Raw genomic sequence first — 20,744 nt, 5'->3', positions numbered from 1 at the left:
ATGACTTTGTTATAAAATCCTCAAGGTCTGGAGTAGCTCTATTAATAATGCCGCATCTACAGGCAACATTCCTATTTGGAGTAAGGTTATTGAGCTTTACTCCTCGGTGATGAAACCCACTGCTTTGCCAACAGCCAGTGCTGCAAAGACTGCTTAAGCTAAATTCCCATTCAGGAAGTGATAGAGATAGGTTTCTTGCCTGCCCTAAAAGCTTATAGCTCTTCTTTAGCAGCTAGCCTATTTGCTGCGAAACATCTCTCTTTCATGAAGGAATTTCATTTCACAGATTCAAAGAGTGGCTCAAGGCTATAAAGGTCATCGAGCCATTTGTTCATTTTTCAGGTGAGGAAACTGACACCCACAGAGGCTAGGTGACTTGCTGGCTAGCAACCAGATGGAACTAGAGCCCTAAACACCTGGCGCTTCTCCAATATGGCTTCCACTGTACCATGTCGATACCTTCTACAAAGTAATTCCCCCATTACTAATGCACTTACAATGACCCATTATGGAGCAGTTTCAAGAAGAGTTCCATCTATTCATTCAACACTATTCTGGGTCCACACGGATTTTTATTCCAGGCAGAGCAGCTAGGATGAAAAAGAATGACGCCAACAGGGTTTCCTCTTCCTTTGTGGTGACTTTACTGGGGTGCACCACTTGTTAGACTGTGCCTTACATTGCACACTGCCCACTCCAGTGGTTTAGCATTTAAAACTTTAGGAAACAGTAAGGTAGACATTTTGCTGGACACTTGCCTATGTTATCTTATTCAGCCCTCGCAGATCTCTGAGGGATGTGAGTGTGTGTGTGTACGTGTGTGTGATTATCTTTATTATGCAGATTAGAAAACTGAGGCTCTGAGAAATAATCTGTCAAGGTTACATGCACTAGTAAGTAGCAACGCTGAAAATAAACTCTGGTCTCTCTGAACTCAAATCCATGCTCTTTATACTGCACCAGTTTACTCACTGAATGCATCACCTATGCCTCTAAATCAAGCAAAAGCAATATTTTCTTTCATGCAAGGAAATCATGTGTGTATAGTCTGGGTGTCGAATGAACAAAACTATACTTAAATTTATATAGCATTTTGCATTTCCCAAATGTTTTGCATCCTTTTTTATTGCTTGCATGATGAAGAAAATCTTTATGACTGATTTTTGCAAGTCATAGTGGTTTAAAAAAAAAAGCCAAAAGTAGGGGCCCTGAGCAGTGATGACTCTGGCATTTTATGGCCTCAGAGGCAGAGAAGGATAATGACTTTTGAAGTTCCCTGGGTTTTGTCAATGTCCTAGGTTGATAAACCCATCAATTTCAAGTACAGAATTAGTATAGAATTACCAGGGCCATTGAGAACTATTCTTTAAAATACCAGGTCTCTCTGTTAAAAAGTAAAATGAAAAATATCACAAAGATAGATCTGGGAGCTGCAGAAACTCACGTTTGTGATTTGTGGAAGTCTCATCACCACCCTGAACTGAAATGTCAGTAACTCCAAGCAACCTAATGAACCATCAGCCTTAAGCCACCTAACATTACATAATGCAAGAAAAATCCACTGAGGTGGGGGAGCAGGAGATGGTGCCACCATTTACAACATTTCTATGCAGTGGCCAACACAGTGATTGCTTTCACATCCCTTTCCTCTGGCTATATTGATTACACTGTGTGAATTTATACAAATGCAGCATAGATGTTAATCTGGCTTATACTACAGTGACTTCTAATTAGCAACACCAATTCTCCAGAAACTCTAGCCTCAGCGTTCCCAGAACTGAGTACTTGAGAATGGTATATTTAAGCCAAATCGAGGTGCTGCAAGGTTGAACTGAGATGTGGGAGTTAGTCTCCTCAGCTACCTCCAGCTACAGAAATAGATAGACTGTTGAAGTCTATTTAGATCTTGAGCAGAAAGAAAAACAAGAAATGGAATAGTGATAAAGGAATTTTACGAAGGAATAAATTTTCATGTAGAACATTGAGGCTAAAATCTACTTGGCTACAACTAAAGTCTAAGCCGAGTGCTAGAAAAGTCTGAACTTGCTCCTAGTTGGGCTCTGATTTTTTTGAGTAATCATAGATATAAAATCTGAACTTGGGCACCTCTTTCCACATCTGTAGTCTGGGGCATTTATCTCTCTACCACACTAACAACATGTATTACTCATATTTATCACATCCAGAGCAGAGCAGTATCTAATTCATAGATGGTACTAAAGTTAAGTTTATCGAATATATTAGGATTTGGTCTTAGGCTCGGAAAGTCTGTGCTTGAATCTTATCTACACAACTTACACATGTAAACCTGGTCAAATTCTGTAACCTCTCTGTGCCTTACTTTCCTCAAATGTAAAATATAACAAAAGAACTCACCTCTAAGATTGTTGTCATGATTAAATGAGTTAATATATGGAAAGCAGTTAAGACAGCCTGCACATAGAAAGCATTAGTACATGTCAGCAAATACCGCTATGTTAAAAATAGCTTCCTTAAATCGATAATCCCCTATTTTATTCTCTTCCATAATATTCTATTAAAGATATTTATGAATATTGAAATGCCCAGCGAAGGAAAGGTGAAGGCAATGGTTAATAATCAAAGAGCAAGAATAAACGTCTTCCCTCAGGTTGCTCTCATGTCCTAGAGTACAAACTGGTACTTGAACTTCCGTGTGTGTGCATATGTGTATGTGTATATGGAAAATAGCAAGTTGATTTTAAATATTATTTTGCATCTGGAAATGTAAAAGGCTGGAAATGGCCGAGACAAACTTGAAGAACAAAATGGGAGAAGTTTTACTTCCAGATATTAAGAATTTTATAAAGCCACAGTAATTAAGACAGTGTTAGCAGACATCAAGATTTTTAATGAAGCTGAAATAATTAAGACAATTCTGTAAATATAGAGGGATAAGAACAAAAAGAGTAATATAAAGAAATGGAGAGGGGCTGGCTCCGTGGTGAGTGGTTAAGTTCACACCCTCCACTTTGGTGGTCCAAGGTTCACTGGCTCAGATTCTGGGCACAGACCTACACACAGCTTATCAATCTATGTTGTGGCAGCATCCCCTACAGAATAACTAGAATGACTTACAACTAGGATATACAACTATGTGCTGGGGCTTTGGGGAGAAAGGAGAAAAAGAGGAAGATTGGCAACAGATGTTAGCTCAGGGCCAATCTTCCTCAAGAAAAAATTTAAAAAAAGAAATGGAGGGTTCAGAAGCAGATCCACGTATATATTGATGCATGTCAGAGCAATGGGGAAATGGTAGTCTTTCATTAAATGCTGCTGAGCCCTTTGATATCCTTCTGGGAAAAGGTGAATATTGACCCCATTTCATTCCGTATATAAAAATCAATTATAGGTGGATTGCAGACCAAATCTTGAAATAATAGAGAAGATAATGCACAAGACTCTCTATAATACTGAGGGACAGAAAGATGTCTTAAGTAAGACACACACACACATACACACGCCAAAAAAACCATTAATGATAAAGGAAAAGATGGATGAATGGAATAAAATTAGCACTTTTGGTTATCAAAATACACCACTTAATAGGTCAAAGCACAAGCCACAGAGCAGGAGAAGATACAAAACATAAAATTTAAGAGTGCTTGCATATATAAAGGTCTACTACTTATCAATAAGCGTAAAACAGAAACTCAATAGAGTATTAGGCAAGAATGCTAAACAGGCATTCACAAATGAGGATAACCAAATTACTGAATGAGAACAAACACAGGCAAAAGTGCCCGACTTTGTTAGTCATCAGAGAAATACAAACTGCAACCACAAGGAAATGCCGCTTAGCACTCCCAGAATGACTAATGTTAAAATGCTGAGAAAATAAAGTGTTGATGAAGAGGCAGAGCAGCCAGCACTCTCCTACACTGCTGGTGAGAAGATCCATTGGTGTCATCACTTTGGACAACCCTTTGGCAGTATGCAAAGATATATGAGTGTGTGTGTGTGTGTGCATACATTTTAAGACCCAGAAATAACTCTCCCAAGTTTGCACCCAATAGAAATATATGCATATAGGCATCTAAAGATATGTACGAGCTTGTCAAAGCAGTATTATTTTTAATTTCAAGTCATTGAACAACAATGTGTAAATAAATTGTAGTAGATTCATACAATAGAATACTATACAGAAATGAAAAAATATGATTCACTGCTGCATGTAATATTATAGATGAATTTGTAGGCCTAATTTTGAGTAAAAGAAGTCAAACACAAAAGGTATATAATAGCTGGTTGTGTGCATGTAACGGGCAAAACCAAGTGGGAGTAGTGTTACCCACAGAGCACAGTGAGTGAGAGGGCACATGCGGGTGTCTTCCGGAACGCAGATAGTGTTCTACTGCAATAGCTCTGGGAAAAGACATTTTCACATTTAATATCTGTGAACTTTTCTGAATGTATATTATATTTTAATTAAACATTATTAAAACATAAAAATATGGTCCCTGCAAATAAGGCCCCCGCTAAATTTGGGGACTATAGATTTATAAATAATACATGATCTTTCTCTTGTCCATTTATTCATCTTCATTCTAGTAATATTTTCCTGTGGGAAGAGGATGCCAAAATCTATAGCTGTAGATTCTGCAGAATAGCCCTGACCTTGCTGCTCTCCTGTCAACCAGACTTGATGCAGGGCGATCACTTGGGCACTTCTTCACCTCATCCCACCTTACTCTTCTTTCTGCCTCTAAAATCACTTAACTCCATTCTCTCCTCCCCACCCTGACAGTTCTCATTCTCCTTGACACCCTCATGCCTTTCCCTGGACAACTGCAGCAGCCACTTAATTGGCCTTCATAAAGGCATTTTATACCTGTTATAGATGTATAACCTCTTCAAGACCATAAATATGATGATGCCATTCCTTTGCTCAAAAATGTTAATATTTCTCAATTCTCTACTAAATGAAGTCAAGGCCCCTGAACCTGGCCCTCATAACTGTTCCAAACCACCTCACTTATCACATCCGTTGCTGCTCTGCTTCTCAGATCCTGTGCTCTAACTAGATTGATTTTCTCCACATTTGCTGTGCACGATCTTACTAACTGTGTTTTTTTTTTGATTTGCTCATAATATTCCTTCTGCCAAGAATTTCTTTCCTCTCATCTTCAGAGATCGAAGTCAATGAGTCCTACAATGTCCAATTCAAACAATTCAAATGCCACCTGTTTCATGAGTTTTTTTCCCTCATTCCTTCCTGATGCAACTTTTCCCACCTTTCAAAGACCATCACTTTATTTTTCTGTCTCTTGTGTGCATCTGTCAATTTTCACCTTACATCAAGGGCCTACTATGCATAAAAATCCTAATCGTGTAATCAGAAAGCGTGAGTTTGAATCCCACCTTTCCACTCAAAGCTGTGTGATTTGGAGCAAGTTTTTAACTCAAACCTCAATGTCTTCTTTTCTCAAGGTATGGCAGATGCATGGGACTCTCCAGAACTCACCCCAGTATAAACCTTATCTAAAATAAAAGACTTCTAGTCTCTAGGGAGCCATGGGAGCCAAATAAAAGATTCCTTGCTGGAGATCTCTGAGGCTACTCCAAGTTTCATAAACCTCTCCACGTTTTAAAAATATTTGTGTGAATTTTCCTATCCTCTCCAGGGCTGCAACCTCCTAGAAGACAGAGTGTAATTGATTTACTCATATTTATTCCCTTAGCACAGGTACAGTGCCTTACACAGTATACTTGCTCAAAAAAGACTTGTTCTTTAAGTAAATCATACAAAAGAACAATATATTGACAGGGTGATATCTTAAATAGAGAGTTAGGTAAGTAAGGAATTTGATGACAATGGCCAAAGATGCTGTAATCAATGGTAAAATCAGAATCTAAACCCAAGGGTCATGTCTGAGAGGCTAAAACTGTAATAACTTGATGGTTCATCCAATCAGAGATAAAATTGTGAAAGGAACTCTAGTGATCATCTAGTTCAAGCTCATCATCTCATCAGTGAGTTCCCCCAAGTGCTGAAATGATTTTCCCACTTAATATAGCGAGAAAGCTACAGCTAGCAGCAAGGTTTCCTCTCTTCTCTAGGTATCTCTTCAGCATGTCACATTGCTTACCTCCGGAAGCCCTGTTGCTAGGCAACGATGAGCTCTTTCAACTACTTAAGTTTTAAGTGCATTTTATAAAATTTCTCTGCTTGACAAACTTGAATGATGGTGGGGTTTACTAGCGAGAAAGAACTAGCCTGGAAATGGCCAGTCTGTGAGCTTAGGGCAGTTAACCCAACCCACCTCTCCAACTGGAAAATGGAACTGCCCTGCCTGATAGGAATAATGAGCAGGATAATGGCATTACAGCATCAAGCACTCAGAGTCCACACATGCCCCGGGAATGTTGGTTGAAACACTCACACCTCTTCCAAGAGGAGTGAATATTAAACTCAGTATAGCTTTAAAATACGGATTTTACACAAAATTACATTTTTTGATTATTTGCTTTAACAGAACTTTTACTTGGGAACGTCTGCATTTAATCTGATTTTGATAGCAACTTAAAGCAGTATAAAGGCCTTTCTCTCTCACTGATTTATCATCTTTCCCTGGAAAATGGCCCAAGGGGTCCTTCTGGCCCATTGCTAAACCCTAGTTCTCTTGGTTTCTTTGGCTGCTTGACCAAGGTAGCAAGTGAAACTGAGGCTGACTTCTATAACTGGATTCAGCATTGCTACTCGCATTTCTCTGCAATGCACCACAAAAGCAGAGCTAGTCCTATTCCTGGTAATGTTTTCGTTTCTGTATTTCTTAATGTATAATATATTTCAATTTTAGACATGGACCACATATTAAAGAGGGTGCAGTCTGTTCTTTAAAGGCTTAAATATGATGAGCCTGCTGTCCTCACGACTCTTTTGCCCCATAAGCAAACCTTGGACACAGTTTAATTCACCAAAAATGTATAATTAGGGGGTGGGGGTGGGTTAAAGATCTTAATCCAACTCTGCCAATGATAATTCATCTGCTAAGTAAGGTGATACAAGAGCTATGAGTATTTTTATACTTAAAAATATTTGAAAATTGCCAAGTGCTATACACATTTTATTGAGTAAATTACATGTAATAAAACATGTTAGAATTACAACTTATAATGATTTACTTTTATGTATCATTTTTCATAATATAAAATATTTTATGGGGCCAGCCCCATGATACAATGGTTAAGTTCGCATTTTTCATTTCGGCGGCGGGGGTTCACCAGTTCAGATCCCGGGTGAGGACCTGCACACCACTTGTCCAGCCGTGCTATGGCAGGCGTCCCACATATAAAGTAGAGGAAGATGGGCATGGATGTTAGCCCAGGACCAGTCTTCCACAGCAAAAAGAGGAAGATTGGCAGTGGATGTTAACTCAGGGCTAATCTTCCTCAAAAAAAAAATTTATTTTGATGTTCATAGTGACCCCGTGAGGTAGATATCCCTTCGTGGTAGATACTGGCTCCAATTTATACAACTTAAACAGCACTGAGACTCAGGGAAGTAACGTGACTTGCTCAAAAGCATTCTATGGATAAGCTGGAACCTTAACCCAAGACTTATATCTTCAAATCCACTACTTTACTATTACTGATTCTCTTTGTCAAATGCAGTAAATCATATTTACTAAGCTATTTATCACATCCTCTGCTTGGTAGAAAGAAATGATCATTCTAATTGTCTAATACTAATACTAAAAGTAGCTAATAATTTTGGAAGCAATGTTCTATCATTGTAAGCACACTGATTATCCCCTTTTTACTGATGAGAAAACTCAGGCAAAGACAAGTTAAGTAACCTGCCAAATATCCCACACTTAAGAGGAGAAAGTGAGGATTCAAATCTAGGCAAGTTGATGACTCTTAAACACCTCTGTGTTTGATATAACAAGTGTAAGGCAGTAACCTAGAAATAAGGTACACTGGTGACCATGCAAGGTTGATTTGGGGACCCATCCTGAAACCCTGAGTTCATTATCCCAGTATCAAGTCAATGCCAGCTTAAAGCAAATAACTGCTGGGTTTATGAAGGAAGAAGCATTGTGTTGAAACTACGCAGCTAAAGAACATTAGAGTCAAGAACTGGAGATCTGAGAGACACACCTGAAGTTGGTGAGAGAGCAATGAGATGGCTCTTCCACCAACTTGTTGACTGGGACACTTGCCTTCATTCCTGCTCTAAATTATTCCTATATCTTTTTTGCTCCAGTGACATAGTTTAAATACAACATGACAAGTAAGACAATCAAACTCCCAATTTGCCCAGGTCGTTTTGTTTTGCGTCTGTTGATCTAGCGTAATTATTAACAGTACCCTTGTTCACTCTCAAAAGGAACTTGTAGTTTCTGAACTGTCAAAGTCTTTGATTTAGTGGAAAAATCTACATTTTGTAATAAAATTGATTTGAGTGTTGTTTCGAGTTCCTAGCTGTTTTAGACTGATTAAATTATGGACGTTATTTCTGTCTTTATATATTTAATTTGCAAAATAGGGATGTGTAAATCTTGCATATTTATCATGAGGATTAAGTGATGCCTTTCAGTGAAAGTTTTTTTCACTTTTAGTATCCCTTATTTAATACTGAACTGCATGCTGACAGCTATGTTGCTATATCTTATCCACATATGCTGCTTCTCTTCCAAATCAAAGAAGTCCCTCAGCAGTCATGATCAGATATAAATCATTGTACATCCCAAGCACTCAGCATGCTTCCTTGTAGTTACTTTTTGTGTAATAAATGCTTGTTGATAGTAGATTTGCCTATTAATTGATCTTACTGAAATATTTAAGCATCAATAAGACACAGCAGTATGATGGAATAAATGTTAATGCTGGAAAGTCATTCAGCCCAACCCCTTCATTTAGTAGAAGAGAAAACTGACACCCAAGAAGAACAAATTTTACTCTCTTGGGCATAAGTAAGCCAATTTTGATTGTAAAAATACTTCTTTCATCTTACTAAGGTATCCCTTAGCAAGCAACTATAAAAAATATTTTACATATGTATGATGCACTGCAGTTAGAAGTATTTTCTCATGCATTATCTCTTTTTAGTCCTCAAATAAACACTCATTATCTTCATTTTGCACATGAGAAAATAGCACATACCTTATTACGGGATGTATAGTATAGCAGTGGACTTAGAATCAGGCTCTCTAAGTGATTGCAAGCTCCTAAAAGAAACATTGCATTTTATCTTAAGAAAGCACTGACATGGTTTAGGTACAGAAAAAGTCAGTTCTAAGACAAAGTTTACAATCAAATAAATTTACAGAGATCTTTGCAGCCTAGTAAGCTGATATGTACCAGATCTTGGGACTTTTCTAACATGGAGCTGAGAGGGAGAGTAAGACATAGTGGCTAGCCCAAGGCACAAGTCCCAATGCCGTGCCGGAAGTAACTGATCTTGCTACAGAGGCCAGCTGAAGGGATGACTAGGCAGTTCCAAGCACAGTGAAACAGCGAAACAGGCCTCAACTGTGAGTTTTGGAAGTGGTTAGTGCTGAGGAATAAAATCAGGCAGGGAGGTTAAAGTGTGGGAAAATCAAAGGAGGAGGAGCAGGATTCTTGACAATCAGGTAAACTATTGTCTTGATTTTAGGAAATTTCTTTGTTGAAAAAAATTCAAGAACAAGCCCCTAGAGGAGATAGGAGTTATATTTCTCCTATTAACACTCATTACATTTATAGTAATTTCTTTTTAAATATCTTATCATCTCAATATACTGCAAACTCTGTGAAGGTAGAAGAATCTCAGCCTTGTTCCTGTTCTATTCGGTACCCTGCTGGAACACTGTAATTGTTCAATAAATATTTGTTGCAAAAGTAAGTGAACTAACAAGCTACACAGAACAATAGGATCTTAACAATGAGAATAGACAGAATACACAGGGGGAGAAAACCCAATTCAGAAGGGAGATAATGATTCAGGAAGAGAAAGCTCTAACATGGCAATCAAATTGGGGTCCTGTGGGCAGGCTGAAATTCTGGCCGTGGTGTGCCCTCTCTTCCACATACAAGATCCAAGGTCTACCTGGCAGAAAAAGAGACTCCTGTACCTTTGAAATTCAAGCTGGGGCATATGACTTAACCCCAAGTCTAACCACAGAGGAGTGTCCACCATTGATAGGCCTTGTTCTTGTAAGGGCTGCCTCAGAGAACACAAGTCTGCTGTCAGTGGGTCAAGTGTTGGAGAGCCACAAAGGGTCTTTGTCCTTGCATTAGGTCATTTTAAATAGAAACTTCTGGTAGACTCTATAAAGTCTACATACTGCCTTTATTCTTTATTGTAATTTGATGGAAAGCCAGGTATTGATTTCTGAAATAAAAGCAAGAAATATTTGGAAAGATTTTGCTCATTCCATTAACTTTATTAGGACTATAACAAATCAGCCATTTATTAAGACGAAACCATTTGTGTAGAAAAGATGGAATCTTGTATTAAATTTGTTTTTGTCCCATGCTCTGCCTCTCATTAGGCAAGTGCAGTTTATTTAACTATTACTTCTAAAAATTTTTCTGTTTCTAATCTATTATTTTGTTTACCTCTTTGTTTTCAATGTAAATAATTCTACTTAGAAAAGACCATTTGATTATTTGCTTTGAGGTAAATTAAAGACCTCAGGAAATATCCAAATTATTCAATATGCATTTGGATCTGTTAACAACATTTTCTTCATTTCCCATTTGAATATCTTTTCTATAAACAGTATAAGGTAGCATTTAAGGATAATTCAGGCTCAGCTATGAGTCATGTTGGGATAAGTGCAGTATGAGGTGAAGCTGAGACACGGTCAGATGAAGATCAGTGAAAGTAGCTCTAGGATATTAACTCTGCATCCTAGGGCTTAGGCAAGGGTCTGAAGTAGAGTATGTGCTCAGAAAATGAATGAAAAAGTGAATGAATTAACTTGCATGGGTGAATGAATGATCTTGAAGGATGTGTGTGCTAATTGGCTGCCCAGAAATCCAAAGCAATGTCCAAAGAGATGTAGACAAATAGGTTACTATTAGCAGCAATTACATAGAATCAGGTCAAACCTGTGGTTCATGCCATGAGTCTCCACAGCTTGAGAGGAAAGCAAAGCTCATTCTTGAGGAAAAGCAAGTGCCGGCAACTATGTCCAGGTCCTACTAAAGTGAGCTACGGTTGTTAAGATTCTTAGCTCATCACAGAACTGAAGAGTAGAGCAGGAAGACAAGACACAGTCATTTGGAACAATGGATCCTGGATCCCTTTAATGCTGTTCCTATCCCTTAGGCGTATTCATCATTTTTTCCCCACATACTCCCCTCTCCAGCACCTAAATCCAACACTAACCCCCAACTTGCCAAAGACAAATGAGTGAGCAGGTATAATCCGTGGAAAACGTTGGATATTTCTGAAGCCACAGGGTGGGGAACAACAGTTTACGATATTCTTTGCTTTTTTTTTTTTTCAAGGACTGATATTTTTCTAGCACTCAAATAGAGATGTTATGATTCAGCAAAAAGAAAACTAAGGTTTCTTTTTTTTATATTTAATTGTCTATTGATATTGTAATTTGTTTTGAATGGAAATAAGTGGCACTTTCTTCTTTAATCCAACCATATGTTATATGTATATCACACAGAATGTGTTTGGTATCAAGAGTTAGCTCTAACACTGCATTATGTAGGATTTATAAATACAAGAGTTAAAGTATTAGAAATTATCTTAAAGCTACTTGGAAACTGAACAGCCAATGAAACACTCTTTTGATGAGGTAATGCTATTTGCTTGAGCATCACTGGTTGTCTCAAATTCCTGTTTCCAGGAGTTAGAGGACGAGTTTCTCTGCAACCAGAAAGAACTGGATAGTCTCCAATTGCTTATATAAGATATTTTATGATCACTCAATAAAAGCTAGTCCCTCCTCAACTTGCCAATAGCCTCCTCTGAATTATTTCCCAGCAACACTCATACATAACTACACTGCGGGAATTTCTGTTGGTTCCAAAAGAAAACCTACATAGGAGACTAAGAAATGCAGAGTTAAATGCTCAGTGATTATATTTGTGTGCTATGTTGTAAGGAATACTGCACTACAAGTTAAGACACCTTGTTCTTCATCTCAGCTCCGATACAATCAGCTTTGCAACCTTGTGGTACTTGCTACCTCTAGAATTTAGTTTCTTCTTTTCTTTTTTTTGGACTTTGGATTTCAAAGCCGTCATGATAATAACTGTGCCAATCTGACCTACTTCATAGAGTTTTTGCATGCAAGGACTTCTAGTTAAAAACTATACATTCAAGAGTTCTGAAAGATGTAAATGTTACTTCAGTTTCCAGATTTGCCTATCATTTTAAGGAAAGACTACCTTGATGACGTCTTACTTTTGAGGCAATATTAGCACCCTTTATAAGCAAGCACAGAAAGCCTCTTGGCTAGAAGTGGTGCTTCCATATGTTGAAGAATCCCAGGAGCTGAGAAAGCAGCCTGTGCTTTAATCTTAGGGAGAAAGATGCAGGCTTTCTCTGGGTAGAGTTCTATTCAAGCCAAACTGCCTTGAGGCTTAATTATCTAATTAGAATATGGCTCTTATCTTTGTGAAATGTAGATAGGCTGTCTGTGACATTGGGAAAATTAACTTCCATCTTCCAACCACCTGGCTTCAAGGCAAGTAGCTCAGTTGACATTGCAGTGTCTAACCTTCTAGGTGTGTAACCGCTGCATAGGCACATCTGTGACATTGTCTCTTGTTACCTTGGCAAGAAAAAAAAAATGCAACTGATTCTTTTTCTAAGACACAGTGACAATTATAGATCTTTAAAACATTTAACAGCGAAACTTTCGACATCCTCACCACACAATTTCTACCTTCCAAAATCACCACTCCTCCCATCTTAGTAAATGAAAATCTTATTCTTTATGTTGTTAAGACAAAACACCATGGAGCCGTCCTTGTTTCCTTTTCACCCAACTGTGAATCTACCAGCAAATCCTGCAGGCCTATCTTAAAAATATATCCACAATCCACCCTCCTTCATTGCTTTTTTTGCTACACACTGGTCAAAATTGCTTTCACCTTTCCCTTGGTTTATTGCAATAACCTCCTAACCACTCTCCTTGCTTATGCCTTTGTTCTCATACAGACTATTGTTCACACAACAATCTAAGTGATTGCTTTTAAAAAGTCAGTCAGTTATGTCACTCCTCTCCTCCAAGGCCTCACTCAAAATAAAAGCCAGAGGTTTTACAATGATTTGGCTCCACCACCACCTGTCTCCCACCCCCTCTGCTCCTTCAATACATCCAGCTCTCCCACCTCAGCTATGCACTGGGTGTCTCCTCTGCCTGGGATGATTTTCCTCCAGCTAACTCCCTCTCTCATTCTCTCCCTTCCTCTCTCTCTCTTTTTAAGTGTGTGTGTCTCTCTGTTTCTCTAGATTTTTCCTCTGTTACTACCTTTTTAGAGGCCTTATCAGATCACTCCATATAAAATAATATCCTCTACACAAATCCTATCTCTTTTACATTGCTATATTTTTCTCCACATTTTTTACCACCATCTGGCAGACTTTATATTTTCTTGTTTATTGTCATTTTCTTGCACGACAAAATAAACTCCATGAGGGCAAGAACTTGGTCTGCATTTTCTTCTGTGTTCTCAGCACATAGCAATAGGTGCTGAAAAAATATTTAAGAAAGTACCCAGGAAAAGTAATATTTTAATATTTGAATTGAGGTAGGCACAAAATATTTTAATATTTAAAGAAACAAAGCATAATTGTGAAGTATTATGGTTGATCCTAGAAATATTGTAATTTATATGTTCCCAGAAGAGACTTCTGGCATTCGATCAGTGTTAGTATCATTGGAATAAGTGTACAGCTGCTTAAGGATATCATATTGATGGGGGAAGTAGCATAAAATGAATGATTAGAATTACTTAAACATTGGGTGATATTCTTTCTTTAGCATTTTTATCTCATTTAGAGAATCTCAGTGGTCAATATCATTTAGATGCACGTGTTCTTTTGCATTCTTTATAAAACCAGTCCTTCACTTGTTTAAATATGAACATGTATATGTGCTAACAAGGTATTAAAATTTGATCTACTACCCTGAATATAGACAGTCAAATTCTGACATATGAGTAAGTTACTCTCTGGATATGAGCTAACCATCATGTAGGTTCAGAAGAACATATTCGATTGATCTCAGTCATGTAGAAAAAACAATGGTCTGGAAGGATCAGCATACATCTCAGAGATCCTCATTTATGTGCAGAGGGTGGCATCCTCATAAGAAACAACATGGCATGTGTTAACGAAAAATTTATTCTGGCACTTGTTAAAATAATAAGGAAGACATTATTCAGGACTATTGAAATAGGTGTCAAGGCTTTGGCAATAGGGGAGAGAGATTGGGCTCAATTCTGAATACAAAAAGACAGCTTGGAATTTATAGTCAATTAGCAGAGTGAAGGGGTCAATGTATGGAAAATTACTATGAAATTTCGTATGGAAATTACTATGAAAATTACTATAAAAGATAGGGAGATTCTTGCTAAACAGACTTAACAGGATTTCTTGCTGAAGACAGGCCAAGGGCTTATCCACCAAAGATGGCAGATGAGGAATTTGATCAGAGATCAAGGATGATCAATTATCAAGGATGGAGGAATTTTCACTAAAGTGAACAGGATTCTTGCTAAACCTGAACTAGGGAGGCCATAGACAGGGCCCAAGGATGAGGCCTAGTCAAAAAAAGGGCTCAGAGGAGGCTGACTAAAGTTTGGTCAAGGAGAGTCTTTGTCACATAAAAGGTCATCTCAAGAACCCATCTGAAGTCCCTCTTTTCAAATATCAAGAATTAAATAAGAATTATCCATTTGAATTCAACAACATGCATCCAGGGACCTTGCTCTAGGCACTGTGCTAACATGGAGGAAGTAAATTTGAATATGATTCAATCCTGACTTGGAAGCTTCCACTCCAAGTGGGGGAAGCAAAGCATAAGTTAATAATTACAATGTAATATAGCAAATGCTTTAATAGAGGGATGAAGAAAGTGCTATGGAAACACAGGATTGGGGAAGTAATTGATGCTTAACAGGGGAGAAAAGGAAGGCTTCTCAGAGGAAGATTCTTTTGGTTTGAGTCTTGAAGGAAAGGTAGGCATTTACCAGTAAGAAAAAAAAAAGATTGGAGAAGATCTTTCAAGGCAAAAGCAACAAGACTTAAACAGGTACAGAAATATAAAATATCAAATGTGACAGTTCACTGAGAAATGTAGGAAGAGGCCAGACCCAGCGTTGGGAGTCTGGAGGGGAATGGAAATAGCTAAGGCTGGAGGTCACGTGGAGCCAGACTGTGAAGGACATTGTACTTGAATACTTCTTGTACTTGAGCTTCACCTTTGAAGAGGGGAGGAGAGTGAAAGTCAGACTTGTAGTTTAGAAAGATTTCTCTGACACAAGTTGAAGAGGATGGATTGGAATAGGAACAAATGAAATGCAAAGTAAACTCATTTGGTAGTTTCCAGAGCCTAGCAGAAAACATAATGAAGATCCCAAGGAGGGCTAATGGGACTGGAGAGGGAAGTATAGATTTTAAAGGAGACAAATTTCCCTTAGTAATCCAATGTTAATCATAAGGAAAAAGTAGATCTTAATAATGGCTCCCAGATTTGTGAAGATAGTTGTGGTATTACCAATAGAAGGAGCAAATAAGAAGTACCAGTTTGCTTGTGGGATTTAGTGAGATTGGCTTTGAATGTGTTGAATTTAAGGTGCTCAAGGGCCTTCAAACCTAGAGGTCCAGTATGCAGGTCTGTGTGATCTGTATGTGGGTTTACAGCACAGGAGGAGGTGGAAGTTGAGACAGCAATTTGAAATCACTGTAGTAGAAATGGGACTCTGAAACACTGGAGAAGGAAAGAGTATACAGGAAGACCACCATGTGAGAAGGCAATTGAAAATGGAGCCCTGGTTACACTAATGCTTAAGAAAAAGCATTGCAAATCCAATAAAACACATGTTTTATGTTACATAATCCCAACTGTTGTTAAAGAAGGTGTATTATGTTAATGAGAAAAGCCTTGTTTTGAGAGCACATTGATAGGTTTGGATAAGCAAATTTAGGATATGCAAATTGCTGAATTACTCTGCTAATCAAAGGAGAAGAACTGAAGTTCTGTAGAAAAAAATAGGGGTAAAGAAAACAAAAAAGAAAGCTAGACGCCTAACAAGATCAGATAAACCCCAACAGGCACATCAGGAGGGAAACGCTGTGAAGGGATTTGAAGTTTTGCATTTAGCTTTAAGTGCTTGTCCCCAAATGAAAACTTCAGGAGGTCCACAGTTCATTGATCTCTTTATGCCAGTGGATTCACTGGCTTGAGGGATGAGGGTGGTGTCAGTTCTCAAGGAGCTACTCATTTCCACCTTTGCCTGCATGGTACAATGAAAAGACAATGTGTATAATACAAGAGTCCCTAAGAGACTAGGCCACAAGAACTGACCAAAAGAATTGTATGGAGGGCTCCCTACTGCCCACAGTGATGGATAGTTCCAGTTGACCTTTGTATTATACAGTATAGACATACATAAATGATGCATACAAATAAAGCATATATAATGGATTTAGCTAGCTAGCTATGTGATCTTAGGTAAGTTGCCAGTATTTAGCCATACATCAACTCACTTATATATGCCCCCATATTCATATATCAAATTCAAAATGAGCCTCACTGAGATTCTTAACGTAAACCATCATATTTGTCTATATATTTACCTTTCTATATTCACTACCATGCATATATACAAAATGTTCCTTCATTGTTCATACCAAAATAATACAGGAATAGTATATGTACTCTTTTTAAAGCTACATATCAATCTCTGATTTCAGAAAATGGCAATTTTCATTTTATGTGGGTTTTATGATTAGGCAAATCATGCAAAACAGATAATAGAAGGTTTAAAACATTTACATGTTACAAAAAAGTAAATCAGAAAGGCCTTTCTATAAAAGTCAATACCGCAAAGCAGACCTTATGTGCATTCTGCAGGCAGCCTGGTGTCAAGTTTTCATGTTGCTCTATGAGTCCCAGAGGACGCCCTTACTCATGCTGCAGATACTGCAGAGATGTGGGTGTGGTTTCTGATACAGAAGCTGACTGTCTATGAATATTCATAGACACACTCTAGCTAAAACCCTCTAATGGTTTTCTTGGAACAGTTAAAATAGCAACAGTAAGTTGGAGCTAACCAGAAACAATTAGTTAAGGAATGATGCTAAGTTCTTTGAAAATGAAAGCACTGCATTCCAAAGCCTTCTTCAACACAGAGCAAGTCTCCTCTGAATCAGCCTGCGCTGAGTTACGGGGCGTGAGACTTGAAATGAATTGGTAAGAAACAATAAGCACAATTCAGATAGCTACAAAGCAATAGAATTACATTCTTTCCTAAGACAGTGCCTTTAATTGGGTATTTCTGGATCTCCAGGAAGAGGCCCAAAACTCAGATAGCCTCAAACTTACCTTACGTAGTTTTTATTTTGGCAAAATTGTGCATCTAAAGATATCATTTTTTGCCCTAATCATGAGCCGATCTTTGTACAAACTGTGAAAAATACAAAGCTATATAAAAAAAGCCAAATGCTTTTAATCTCCAAATCCAAAATTATAAACACTGTTAATGCAATAGACATTTATTTATCATAAATTCCTTTATGCAAATTGATCTACCTTTCCATCTATCTACTTATCTGTCTAATCTATCTATGCACACATACACATATGCATAATATTTTTTAATACTTTTTTTAGAGCAGTTATAGATTCATAGAAAAATTGAAGAGAAAGTATAGAGACTTCCCATATATATTCCACTCCCACACATGCATAGTCTTCCCCATTATCCACATCCCATAACAGAGTGGTACATTTGTTAAAACTGATGAACCTACATTGACATCATAATCACCCAAAGTCTATAGTTACATAGGGGTTCACTCTTGGTGTTGTACATTCTATGGGTTTTGACAACTGTGTCCATCATTTTGGTATCCTACAGAGTACTCTCACTGCCCTAAAAATCCTCTGTGCCTCACCTGTTTATCCTTCCCACGTCCCAACCCCTGGCAACCACTGATCTTTTTATAATGCCTTATTCATAATGTCATATAGTTGGAATCGCATTGTATGTAGACTTTTCAGATTGGCTTCTTTCACTTAGTAATATATATTTAAGCTTCCTCCTTGTCTTTTCATGCTTGATACCTCATTTCTTTTTATACTGAATAATGTTCCATTGTCTGGATGTACCCTTGTTCATTTACTTATTCACCTACTGAAGATCATCTTGGTTGCTTCCAAGTTTTTGGCAATTATGAATAAAGCTGCTATAAACATCTGTGTGCAGGTTTTATATGGACCTAAGTTTCAACTTCTTCAGGTAAATAACAAAAAGTGCGATTGTTGGATCCTATAAGAGTATGTATAGTTTTGTAAGAAACCACTAAACTGTTTTCCAAAGCATGTGTACCATTTTGCATTCCCACCAGCAATGAATGAGAGTCCCTTTTACTCTAGAACCTTGTCAGCATCTGGTGGTGTCAGTGTTCCAGATTTTGGCCATTCTAAGACATGCATAATGGCATCACATTGTTGTTTTAATTTGCATTTCCCTAATGAGATGTGATCTGGAGCATCTCTTCATATGCTTATTTTCCACCTCTACCTCTTCTTTTCTGAGGTGTCTGTTAAGATATTTGGCCCATTTTTAAACTGAGTTGTTTGTTTTCTTATGGTTGAGTTTTAAGGGTTCTTTGTATATTTTAGATAACAGGCCTTTATCATATGTGTCTTTTGCAAATATTTTCTCCTAGTCTGTGACTTGTCTTCTTAATCTCTTGACATTATTTATCCCAAAGCAGAAGTTTTTAATTTTAATAAATTCCAGCTTATTAATTATTTCTGTCACGGGTTGAGGCCTTGGTGCTGTATCTAAAAAGTCATCATCATACTCAAGGTCATCTAGGTTTTCTCCTGTGTTACCTTCTAGGAGCCTTGTAGATTTACATTTTACACTTAGATTTGTGATCCACTGTAAGTTAATTTTTTTTTTGCACTCTCATAGCGATCTTTATTGCACGTATTTTTAAGTACTTCTCTAAATGCATTATAGAATGTCTATCACATCTATTCTCTGAAATAACACTTATTTTGAGTTAATTTTTATGAAGAGTGTAAGGTCTATGTCCAGATTCATTTTTTTGGAAATGAATGTCTAGTTGTTCCAGTACCTTTTGCTATCTTTGTTCCATTGTGTTGCCTATGCACGCTCCTTTGTCAAAGATCAGTTAACTATATTTATGTAGGTCTATTTCTGGGCTCTCTATTCTGTTCCATTGACCTATTTGTCTATTCTTTTACCAATCTCACACTATCCTGATTACTTAGGTTTATAGTAAGACTTGATGTTGGGTAGTGTCAGTTCTCCAACTTCGTCTTTCTCTTTCAATATTGTGTTGGCTATTCTGGCATAATAGTTTTAAATGTATATTTTATATATTTAAAAACATTAGTATCTTACTATAGACTGTTGATAGCGCTTTTCATGTTATATCAAGATTATTTCACCAAATCCTTAGGAATGATCCCCAAATTCCACATTATGGATATACTATCATATATTTAAACAACTTTAATTGTTGGATATTAAGTAGTTTTCAATTTTGCTGTTATAAATAAGAATATAATAAATATTCTTGTACATATATCTTTGTAGGCATCTTTGATGATTTCCTATGACTAAAGTTTTTTATTAGAATTAGCAGGAGAACTTTCACAAAATTTTGGAAAATTTATCAGAATTTTTGCTCATAAATGAACACTTATTTCCCCATATACTTATCACTACTACTAATAATAGTGATCAGGATCATAGTCATAATAACAAAAACCTTTAATCTGCATTCTTTGATTACTAAGGAAGCCAAATATCCTTTTATGAATATTTTCTCACTTCCTCTCTCCCTGCCTGACTCCTTCTCTCCCTCCTTTCCTTCTTTTTTCCCTTCCCTTTCCCTTTTTTCTCTTCCTTCCTTCTTTTTATTTTTCTATATTTCGGTAATGGTCATATTATGTCCTTGGTCATGCCTTTTAATAGTACTGCAGTCAGTTTTTATAGTGTTTAGTTCAGAATTTGGGGATCTATATTCTTAAATAAGTCTCTCTCTATCATCATCAGGTATAGTTTTCAGGAATACGCAAAGTTTTATATGAATTGGAAATCTTTTCATCTTTTTTTCTTCTAACATGACAAAATTTATTTGTGATTGACATTAGATCATCTTGGAAGTTCAAAGTAAAACTGGATCTTGAATTATCAGTTGGGATGACAACAAAAATTCAGATGTAATTTTTTGACAAAAAAATCCCATTTCTGCTATATCCACGGTCATCTTCTATTTTTTCTTAATCCAATTGAAATCACATTTTTCTGAGACAATTGTACATTTCTTCTTTCAAGATTTCAAGTGAAATAAAATTTATTCTCACAGAGTTCTACATATTAGATTATTTATTAAAAAATCCTTTTGTTTCATTAGTTATATGCTATTTTTCCCCCTAAAGATTAGCCCTGAGCTAACATTTCTTGCCAATCTTCCTCTTCTTTTGCTTGAGGAAGATTAGCCCTGAGCTAACATCCATGCCAGTCTTCCTCCACTTGATATATGAGTCACTGCCACAGCA

The sequence above is a fragment of the Equus asinus genome, chromosome 3 (genome assembly GCF_041296235.1).
Source record: "Equus asinus isolate D_3611 breed Donkey chromosome 3, EquAss-T2T_v2, whole genome shotgun sequence".
Taxonomy (NCBI): domain Eukaryota; kingdom Metazoa; phylum Chordata; class Mammalia; order Perissodactyla; family Equidae; genus Equus; species Equus asinus.
The sequence above is the reverse complement of the archived record's forward strand: the minus strand, read 5'-3'. Positions refer to the sequence as shown.